The sequence below is a fragment of the Crocuta crocuta genome, unplaced genomic scaffold, assembly GCF_008692635.1.
Source record: "Crocuta crocuta isolate KB4526 unplaced genomic scaffold, BGI_CrCroc_1.0 scaffold115, whole genome shotgun sequence".
In the NCBI taxonomy this organism is placed as follows: Eukaryota; Metazoa; Chordata; class Mammalia; order Carnivora; family Hyaenidae; genus Crocuta; species Crocuta crocuta.
The window spans coordinates 1907340-1918489 of NW_027530575.1; the positions used below are offsets into that span (position 1 = coordinate 1907340).

The 11150-nt window shown below is 32.9% G+C and overlaps 1 pseudogene; it reads right to left on the reverse strand.

Moving 5' to 3' along the window:
• Nucleotides 1-5286: 5286 nt before the first annotated feature.
• LOC144234659 (ATP synthase F(0) complex subunit C2, mitochondrial pseudogene) lies at nucleotides 5287-5712 on the reverse strand (annotated as a pseudogene).
• Nucleotides 5713-11150: the final 5438 nt, after the last annotated feature.

The following is an 11150-nucleotide window of genomic DNA, read 5'->3' on the forward strand; positions in this document are numbered from 1 at the left end:
ACTTCTTGCTATCCTTATCATCCACCCAGAGGTTACAAATCCTTATCATTCTTCTCTAAAAATATGCATTTTAAATTAGATGATATTCTTTCATGTAACAGTTTATTAAAACCTCAGAAAATTCTTTCTAGGTGAACTTATATGTTGGATTTGTTTTTGTTTTATTGTTGATCATGTGATCTAAATACAGTTTTGAAGATTTGGTCTTAAGAGGTAGTGTCTTTATAGTAACATGGATATGTTACTTGAAGGATGACATCCATGTCACATTTTATATCTGTGGACAGCTTTTTTTTAAGTAAAAAAACTTCTTAGGTAAAGTCAGACATATTTTATCTGAATCTTTAGAAAGCTCTTTTATTCAATTAAATAAGGGGATATTTTGTTTGTTGAAGATTTGTTACTTTTACTAGTTTAATTTCTGTGATGATATGAATATTACTTAGTGTATTTATTTCACTTTTCTATCACTAGTCTATTTTGTATTTTTGGTCAGAATTAAGTCCAATGTATGATTGTCTCCTCTTATACTTTTTGCCTTATAAAGTACTATTTATTTAATTTAGCAATGTTGCAAATCTTGTTTTTACCTTGTTGAAACTGTTACAGAACATGCAGATATCTGAAAACTCTCCTTTTTCAAAAACAATTTACATATGTGTTTTTAACTGTTGTAGAAAAGGTCACACTCTGCGTACTTAAGCAGACTGTATTGTGGCCACATGATAATGCTCTACAACTCTTACCTAGTCTTTTCCTTCTTTCTTTTGGAATACTTTTTAAAATACTTTATGTCTGAGGATTTCTCTATCTTTTTCTCTATCATCTATCTATCTATCTATGCATCTATCATTTTTTCCTATTTCATCATACTCCAAATAATGGATGAGTTATTTGGTGGAGAAAATTCATTTTCCTTTATAATATTTCTCTTATGAATTCCATATACCAGAATCATTTGCAAGATTTACCTAGTGGATGGGCCCATGAATTATGGTCTCAACTCTCACACAGCTGTGAACTTTAAGTTACTGAACTGTAAGCCACCAAATGTGTGTATTTGCATATATGTGTATATATGTGTACATATGTATATACTATTCATGTAATTATAGATACGTGAAGTGAGTAGTATGTCAGATGACTTCAATATATGTTAACTGTTTTTTATTTTCTATGAAGCTGTTGTAATATTTCTTTTGTTAAAATTCCCATACAAAGAAACTGACATCTGGAATATAAAAGGTTTTAACTTTTTCCCATTATTTTCATCTAAAAATAATCAGTCACATCACAATCTTCATTTCTTTTCAATTCCTGTTCCCCACTCATATATTTAATTTTATCTGAGTATATTTCTCTATCTTCCTTAGCTTAAAATTCTGTTGATCAGAGACAAAGATAGTAACCAAAAATTCCCCTTTCAGATATTGCTTTGTGTACTGCAGTCCTTACCGAGGGATCATACTTTCAGAGTAACACTTTTTATCTTATTTTACCTAATCTAAATACTTCTGTGTGCATTTTAACCAATTTCTTCTATTTTGTTTTTAGTATTATAGACAAAGAATAATATCAAAGTGATTTATATATGTAAACTCATATTATTTACTTCTAAGATTTCCCTTATTTGTGCCACAAAAGAGAAAAGAAAATTAAAACAATAAGAACAACTAAATACTGCCTTGGAAGTTTTTTTCTTTTCTTTTCTTTTTTTTTCTTTTTTTGCTTCTTTTGATTTTAATTTTTTAATAAAAAATTATACTTTTTTATACACCTTTCCAACATTTACAAATTCCTTTACAATTCTTAATTTTTTTTAAACTTTGTATTATGGAGCGGAAAGCTAAATACACACATTCATAAGTATTAATAATACTAACCATAAATGGTAGATTGCTTTATAGTACTTGCATTTTGTATTCCCAGTTAATATGCTATAGAATGCAGTTTGTCCCTAATTGCAGAAAAAACATTTACTGAAGTCACAGCAACAAGTATTTTTGATTGCCTCCATGTTAAAATATACAATGCCAAGTTTTATAGTCACTTTTCAGTGGTAATATTGCTTATGAATCTATGCATATAAGATAACAATTTAAAATTGCATAATAAAAAAAGTTTATGTAGTACTTTCAATTATAATGTTTAATTCTTAAAAGCAATTGTTTAGATAGATATTAAAATATTTTAAAAATAAAAACAAGTTAAAAAAACCCATCTTATATTACAAATCAGAAAATTGAGGCACAGACAAGAAGTGATTTTTTTCAAAGAAGCACAGCTAATAAGTGGCAAAACTCCAGACAATTTGCAAATTATGAAATTAGATGACTTCTATTACCAGTTGACTAGCATTTTTTGTTGTTGTTTCCATATGATGTATTCCTTATTAAAAAGTCACTAAAGTTCTGAAGTTCCAGGTACATATCATTATCTCTATTTCTTTGCCTCTATGCCACATTTACTTCCACTATTTTAACTGAAAATTTCACTGTTATCAAAGAAACACTGTTTCTTTGTTTCATTGTTATCCTTGTGTTTTTCAGTCTGTGTGGTTGAGTATTGCTATTCCCTCTTTAAAAATCTTTGCCCAATATCTGTCTATGTATCTATCTATCAGGAGATAAAACAAAGAGGTAGACTTCAGTTTCATAGAGTGAGAGATTTTTTAATGAATACAATCAATGAACTTGGAGTATTCTATGCAATATAGAGATAAGTACCTACTAAGGGCATTTTAGTAAGAATTCCCCAGTTGTTTAGGAAGATGTTGGGCAAAAACATTAAGAAAATCTTTCCTTTTTAGCCTTAAGACAATTATCCTATTCTAATCTGCATTAAAGTACTTGTTTTATTCATCTCATTCCTCTTGTAGATTACATGCCATTATGGAAGGAAGAGGAGAGAACTCCTATATCTTTGTGTCACTCATTGCATCTGAAGTTACCTTACTGACTTGAACCTTTCCATATATTTTTGTTAAATACCTTAACTATATAGGAACACAATGAATTAAAAGTATCATAAAGAAAACATTTAAAAAATAACCTAATGGAAATATAAAAAGAAGATAATAGAAAAAACTAAGATAACAAGAGAGTAGAGAAAATATGGACAAACAGAAATACCTATATGTAATAAAAAACAAAATAGGGCAAACATGAGGTGAGATAATTATTATACATATTACTCCTCAAAGCATAGTGGCCATACCTGCTGGAACTTGTCATAGTACATGACATTTTGGATAGTGGTGCTTTGATTTATTGGGAAGTCTATATTTATCTATTTGTAGTGCTTCTTGACATTAAGCATTTCATAGAGGTTTGGATACCAATATTTTTAGTTTTGGGAATTCTGCAGATTCCTTTTTTTTCAAAATTTACTGATGCTTTTATGAAAGACAGCAGAGCTGTCTGCTGACCTTAAAAATGCTTTTATTGTCAGCAATGACATTTAGAGACTAAATTGTCTTGCATGACAGGAAAATATATGATATTTTGGTTTTTTTCCTATTATTTAACTTTAAAAACAATTACTTTTGCATAGTGGCTTTACTCAATCTTCCCTCTCTAATGAAAGAAGATATTGAGAAGTAATATCTTTCCTCTACAATGATTATATCCACACTATATATAACCAGGAGTTAATTGTAATTTTCCGAGGAATTTCAGAAGCTTCTAGTACTGTGCTATAATCATGCAACATAGCATTTCTGTTCTGCTTTGTAGTTTGCAAAACATCTTCATATGCATATAATTTCTATGAAGAAAATCATTTTTAAATGACTGAACATGTTTGGATTATTCCATCTTAGGTGATGATACAGAGATGATTATTCTGGCTTTCTTAGCACTAACAGTTCTCTAAGAAAAAGCAGTAATTGCTAATATAATTTTGCTTCTTTAGCCCATCTTTGCAGACAACACCATTTTAACTAACTCCTTTCTATGTGAAATATGAAGAATAGTTATAATAACAGGTAATGTACATGCATTACAAGGAGTGGCCCTAGGGCATAAAGCATTAATCCTATAAATTTGAAAATGGTTATACAACCTGATTGCAAATGTTGACCTCATCGCATTTGGAAAAATGAGACACAGATAATCCACAGCTTGCAAAGACAAATGCTTACTTAAGCTATCCTCTGTTGCCTGAAATGAAGTGATTAGTGAAGGTAAGGCTGCACTTAACTATTATGGTGGGTGAGGCCTATAGGAATAAGGGATTTGTTGACTACTTCTGATTGTAGTGGAGAGTTTACTGAAAAATAATATGAAGTTTCATTGTTAAATTCTCAGATCAAGGTCTGGTCGGAGAATAAGTTAGTTTCTGTGATGACACTAAATAAGATCAAAATATAGTCATAAAACAGGAGTAGAATTCTGAGCCTCACCCAGTGACTTATGTGAAATATTATTTGGTAAGAATTGGGGACCTGCCAATAGGAATTGAAAACACTTATTTTATTTTTTTTTAAGTTTATTTATTTATTTTGAGAGAGAGAAAGAATTCAAGCAGGGTACGAGTAGAGGGAGAGAGAGAGAGACAGCTAGAGAAAATCCTAAGCAAGCTCCACATTGTCAGCACAGAGCCCAACATGGGGCTCGATCTCACATATGTGAGATCATGGCCTGAGCCAAAATCAAGAGTCGGACGCTTAACTGACTGAGCCACTCAGGCACCCCAATAATGAACAAATATTTCAACTTAAACATAAAGGATATTAGGTTTATCAGGTAGTTGAGATGAAGAAAGATTCAGTATAGAAAAAAGTAAAAGCAAGACAGAATCTAAATTATTGGTCATAATCTCTGTATTCATTTCTCTTAGGCTTTGCGCTATTAGTATACCCAATTGTCAGTAGGCAGCCACGCTAAAAAATGGTGTCTATAATTTTTTGCTGCCTTTCTGTTCATTTACTGATGAGCACATAGCTCCTAAATTTCATTTTTAAAATAATTACATTGCGTGGATACTCCTGACATCTTTCTAGTGGTGAAAAAGGCACTGAGATGACTTTGATATGAAATAATATAACTTCCTAAGACTTTTTCTCCTCTCTGATTTCAGCTTTTAGAGTCAATAACTTCAATGCATCAGAAAATCAAAGTAGTTTTTCTTTCTTTTCTTTTTCTAATTAATACAGTATTAATTTGTCTTCCCTCTGTCAAACTGAGCCAATCACTTCCCCCTGGCTGCCTGGGAAGAATAGGAAAAGGAACATACAGGGCAGACAAGGCACAGGAGAAAGACCTATGGGAGGCAGAGACGGCTCTTTCATATGGCGAAGAGGATGAGAAAGGCGACCATCAGGCAAAAGAGTCCCATGTCCTCCGAGATGGCAAAGCCCAGAATGGTGTAGGAGAAGAGCTGTTGCTTCAGAGAAAGATTCCTGGCATAACCAATGATGAGACTCCCAAACAGCGTCCCAGTTGTAGCCACAGAGCCAGCCACTGGTACCAAGGCAGCCCTAGCCCCCGTGAACTAGGCTGCTATGTCAATGTCCCTTGAAATGGCACTAATTTGCAAGCTGCACCTGGGAGTAAATGAGGTCAGGGGACGTGGGGTTGCCAAGCTGCTGAGGCTTTCATCTGTCAGTGTCTCCGGCGTTTTTAGCACCAGTGCAGACAGTGATCCGCTCAACAGCTGAGTGGTATTCCTGACCAAGAGAGGGGTGGAGAAGAACTTTGCATGGGTGTACATTTCCAGCAAATGAGGAGCTGTGGCAGGACAGAGGCTTTTAGTACAGAGAAGACAGACAAAGTAGTTTTTCTGATTGACATTAATCTGACAGTCAGGAGCGACTCCCTGTTATTATGGGGCAGTCACTCAATAGCACCTTTACAGTCTTAGACGATCTCAACATTATTAGGTAATTAGGCATTCAGGGAACTCTTGCTGTATATGTCAGGTTTAGAAATATTCCATTTTTTGTAGTTACCTGAAGATGTAGAGATCTTTCTGCCTTTGTAATTGCATGCATGTATTCTGATTTTTTCACAATATGAAATGCTCCGTGGGGTGCTTGTTCTAAACTATCAGTGATGATGACCACAAAAGGCAATTACTTTTATTTACCATTAAAGTACCCATAGATGGAGGGAGCTCTGCATAGACTATTTAGAAATTGCTTAGCAAGAACCTTCTCAATTAAATAATTTTAATTTGTACATTATTACTGTCAGGCTTCAAAACCTACAAAAAAAATGCTGCATTTGATTCACTAATATACATATGGTAATGGTGGTGGAAGGGCAGTATGAAGCAGCCTCACTTATCTTCATATATCTATAAAAACAGGAGAATTGAGTAAATTTTTAAAAAATATTTGAAATTTAGCCAGTGATATTTATTACTTCCGCTTTGCATTCGCCGTATTCTGTAAACATGAATATAAAGATCTATGTGTGATAGAAAAGTATCTTTAGTTCACTTGTCAAATGAAGGAGCAGAGGAATTTTACTAAGATCTAGTTGAGGGTGGCCAAACGCAATTCCACTGAAGACTGCTTCAGTCATCATTTTCTCAAGCCAGGTTCAAAAGGGTGAAGTCAGTTTTTCAAACAAAATTTTAATTATTGCATATGCCCTTTCAAGTCGATGAAAAACAACCACCTTTCCACTCATCAAGTAATTGTGTTCAGTGTCTACAGAGGACACCAGGCTCCAACAGTTCTCGCTGATATACAGGGAAGTTGTGCTAGTGTTGAATAATGTTCTTATTTTGGATGTGTCAAGGCCTAAATAGCGAGCTTAATTTAAACCTATAGCAAAGCCCCAGTTTGTTTTCATTTTAAAGCAGAGTTACCAAATTGAAGACTGTTACTATAATAAAACTGTTAAAACAAATTGACAGTCAATATTCTTAAGCTTTAATTTGATTAATCCCATTCTTAGCAATTACGCGATTGCATTATGTATGACCCTTGGTCATTCAATGAAGGAATGAGTAGCGAGTTTCCATAAGTAAATTTTTAACTTCATATTGAACTTTGCGACATATCAGTACTACTTAGAAATTATATGTTCAATAAATGCATTACTTTATTGTATTTGTCATGCCTAAAATGGTGATGTGAACATTCCTAGGTTTATATAACTTTAAAAGGTATAAATAAACCTGATTGTATCACAAATAATCAGAATATCTTTAATTTTAAATATGGTTAACTAATGTTCCTAATTATATTGTAGACTGGTCAGTAGTTTGATTTAACAATAGCAAGAAAAATAATCTTAAAATATAAAATAAGAAATCTGTTTAAGTGATCAGAATAACTTTAATCCTTAAAAATAACCAGTTTATGAATTTAGTCATACTAATAGTTTAATTAATATTGACATAATGATAGAAAGGAAATAAAAATATAAGTAATCTTCAGATGCTAAAGTGACATGTTTATCATTACTATATTCTTAAAAATAATATGATGCCTGTGAACTAATTGGATACTCTTATATTTTTAATGATATATGCCATTTTCTGTATTTGATAACATATTTACCCAGTTTAATAAATTACTGTCTATTCAGAAAAACTAAATGTTGTTTCAGAAAGGCCTAAGGCAATTATATCAATATGAATATTTTCAACTTCAGAGCAATGATTTCGACGGTTTAGAAGAGTAAATTTATATAATAGAGTGTCATGATCCAAATAAAATCTAATCACTTAGGGTAAAATTATACCCTATCTGTGAAAGGAAGACTAGAATCTTAAAGCACTATTCTTATGAAAATTAATTTACTTTCAGTGTGATTTTTGTATTTATCATTTTCAGTATATTACTGAACTAATGGAAAACAAAACTGATGTGTGGGATGATTAGTTACAGTTATACTACATTTGCCTTCAAATTATGGATCTTTGAAGAAATAGACTGGTGTGCAATAAATTGATTTTCATGTGTTTTTGGCAACCTTTATTTAATAATTTGTGTTTTCCATTGATATATGACTTTGTTACTTAAGTTCTTTAGTTTTAAATCAATAAGCATATTAAAAAGAAGAAGAAAATAAACAAGTGCTTGAATTAAGCATCAGCACTGTCTGTTTCTATTATCACTTGTTTTTGTAATGTCACCCGAGCTCCTCCTACTTCAGCAAATTAATACAATGATATTTTCTGGACTTACTAAATAAAATATAGACATAAGTGAAATAGCTTAGTTTATAGATGTTTCCAGATTGACTATTAAGATACTTAAAGGAAATAAAATCATCTTCAATAAATCCAGAGAGATAGATAGGAAGATAGACAAATAGATATGGACAGAGATAGATATATCTAAACTGACCATTCATAGCAGCTCAAGTTATTTGTAATATATTGTTATATACATGTCTATATTTAGTAAAGGCAATATTTTAGGTGGAAAGGAGAGATAGGACTAAGTCAAAATAAAAGCAAAGAAGTAAAAGTGTATATATAATTGATAGTCTAATCTTGAACTGTGAACAAGGTGAATGTGAAAGCCAGGTCAAGGCATTTTGCCTAGTTTTTTTTTAATGTTTTTTATTTATTTCTAGGGGAGAGAGAGAGAGACAGCGTGAGCAGGGGAGGGTCAGAGAGAGAGGGAGTCACAGACTGAAGCAGGCTCCAGGCTCTGAGCTGGCAGTCAGCACAGAGCCCGATGTGGGGCTCGAACCCATGAACTATGAGATCATGACCTAAGCGAAAGTCGGATGCTTAACCGACTAAGCCACCCAGGCGCCCGGCATTTTGCCTAGTTTTATCATGAGTAAAATTAAGCTGTATAATACTGTGTATGGGAAATAGAAATTACAGTTGACCTGTGTGCACAGAGTATTTTTCCCATTAGTCAAGCTAAGTAATTCTCTGTTTCTTTGTCTTTGAACAAACAAGGTTGGTCACCTTGGTAACAGTGAATACTAAATCCAGACTTTGGTTAATTATTAGATAATTTCATAGTTGACTACAGCATCCCCATAAACCTTAGGCAAGTCTAGAAGTATGGCCCACTCTGCCTACATATACTGCTATCAATTGCATATGATAAGGAAGCACAGGAAAATCATACAGAGTGCTTTTGTTGGGTCAGGTGATGATAGTTACAAATGAGTACCTTTGAGTCCCTTCGAGTCCCTTCATTCCACTTCATACTGTATGTTCAATTCATAGATGCTTGGTCTTGTATACTTTCTATGTTGTCAGCATTCTAGGAGGCAAATTGATATCTTGGTTAGAAATGATCAAATTGAGTGCCATCTGTTACAATGAAGAGCAAGTTTCAGGTTAACTTTTATTTAGTGTAAGTTGGAATGTTCATTATAGTAGCAAAATTGAGAAGCATTTTTCGTAGGCCCAAGGGGTAGTGTTTTTCTAATATTATTTTTCTCAATTTTTAAAAAAAAGTTTATTTATTTATTTATTTTTGGGGGCAAAGGGCAGAAAGAGAGGGGGAGAGAGAGTCTTATGCAGGCTCCACACTGTCAGCACAGTGCCAGTGCAGGGCTCCATCTCATAAACTGTGAGATTATGACCTGAGCCAAAATCAAGAGTTGAACGCTTAACCAAATGAGTCATCCAGGAACCCCATTTTTATCTCAATTTTATAGGTTCTGCCCTCAAAAACTGTATAAATGACATGTATAAGATTTTTTTCAAATTAAATTGGCAGAAAATAATTGCCATCAGGATAGAAGAAAGGCCGTCTAACAGACATTCCCAGAAATCAAAGAACTAATATCTTATTTATCAAATGATAATGTGTAGAACATCTAGAGTGAAGTTCTATAGAAAGTGTTAATAGCATTTGATCAACTCAAAAGAAACTTGCTTGTTTATCTCATTGACATTCATGCATATATTTGGTACTCTGTTGCAGGTCTTTTTCTATAATGGACTATTATAAAACACAAACAGTTTTTAATTTTTATTCATTTATTTATTTTTTAGAATGAGAAAGAGAGTGCATGAGTGGGGGAGAGAGAATCGTAAGCAGGCTCCACCCCTAGCACAGAGCCTGACACGGGGCTCAATCTCATGACTACGAGATCATGATCTGAGCTTAAATCAAGAGTTGGATGCTTACCTTACTGAGCCATTCATGTGCCCCACATGTAATTTTTTAAATAAGCAAATAATGGAACAAAACGTAAACTAATAATCCTAATCTAATAAAGAGTATCTTTGAGTCAAGTTTTGTTCAAAGTTGGTGAAGCATTTTAAGTATCTTTTATACACCTTTTTTTTGCTATACATAGGGAATCCTACATGTGACTTTGTTTAGAAGGAGAAAAAGTGTCCTTAATCAATTTCTTTAGTAAATATATTTGAAACCAATTTCAAATAAACAAGAATAGAGTTCTTCAAGCTCTATCATAGATCCTGCTTCTTTGAGATTTATTTTGTAAGACCTTGGATTGCTAGTTTTTGACTAGGTGAGATATGTAGAGTCTGTTATGATGCAATGTTCCCAGCTCCAGGGCCCATCCTATATAAACAATAGAACAACACAAAATTAAATAAACACAATTTAAAATAAAGGAAAACACATCTAATGAGATCATTGAACTCCTTTCATAATTCAATCCATTAGTGACCCAAAGCAATATACTTTTTTCAGATATACTTACAAATTGCATAATTGTGTGACCTAACATCTTCTCTGTAAGGTCTTTATTGATTTTCTTCTGCTAAAAATCACTTCTTTGCTGGCCTATCCTTCATATTTATGATTATGTTAATGCTTTTTGTTTTTATATTGAGTATGTGAGAAGGAAGATAATATTTTTAGGATGGAGAACAAGTATATGTTTGATACTAAGGAGGAGAAAAAATGGGGAAAAGGCTTTTTATTTGTAGGCAGCTTAATATTGTTACTTATCTTCATGGGAGAAATCAGAACAAGTGTAGGGTAAACTATGCAAATGATTAAATCTAAACAGATTTGGAAACTTTTAGTAGCTAAATTGAGAATTATGTCCTAAACATGACAGGGGATGTTAAAGAAGAGGCAACAAATACAAAATGGACTCACGTGCTAAACCTACAACAGCATACTGAGACTTATTATCTACCCAAATTGCGGTTTCACCCACTACCAGAAATCTTAACTGGTCAGTGTGGAACTTCCCGGTTAGTGAGCATTAGTGAGGTAATGTGCCTGACAGACCCCT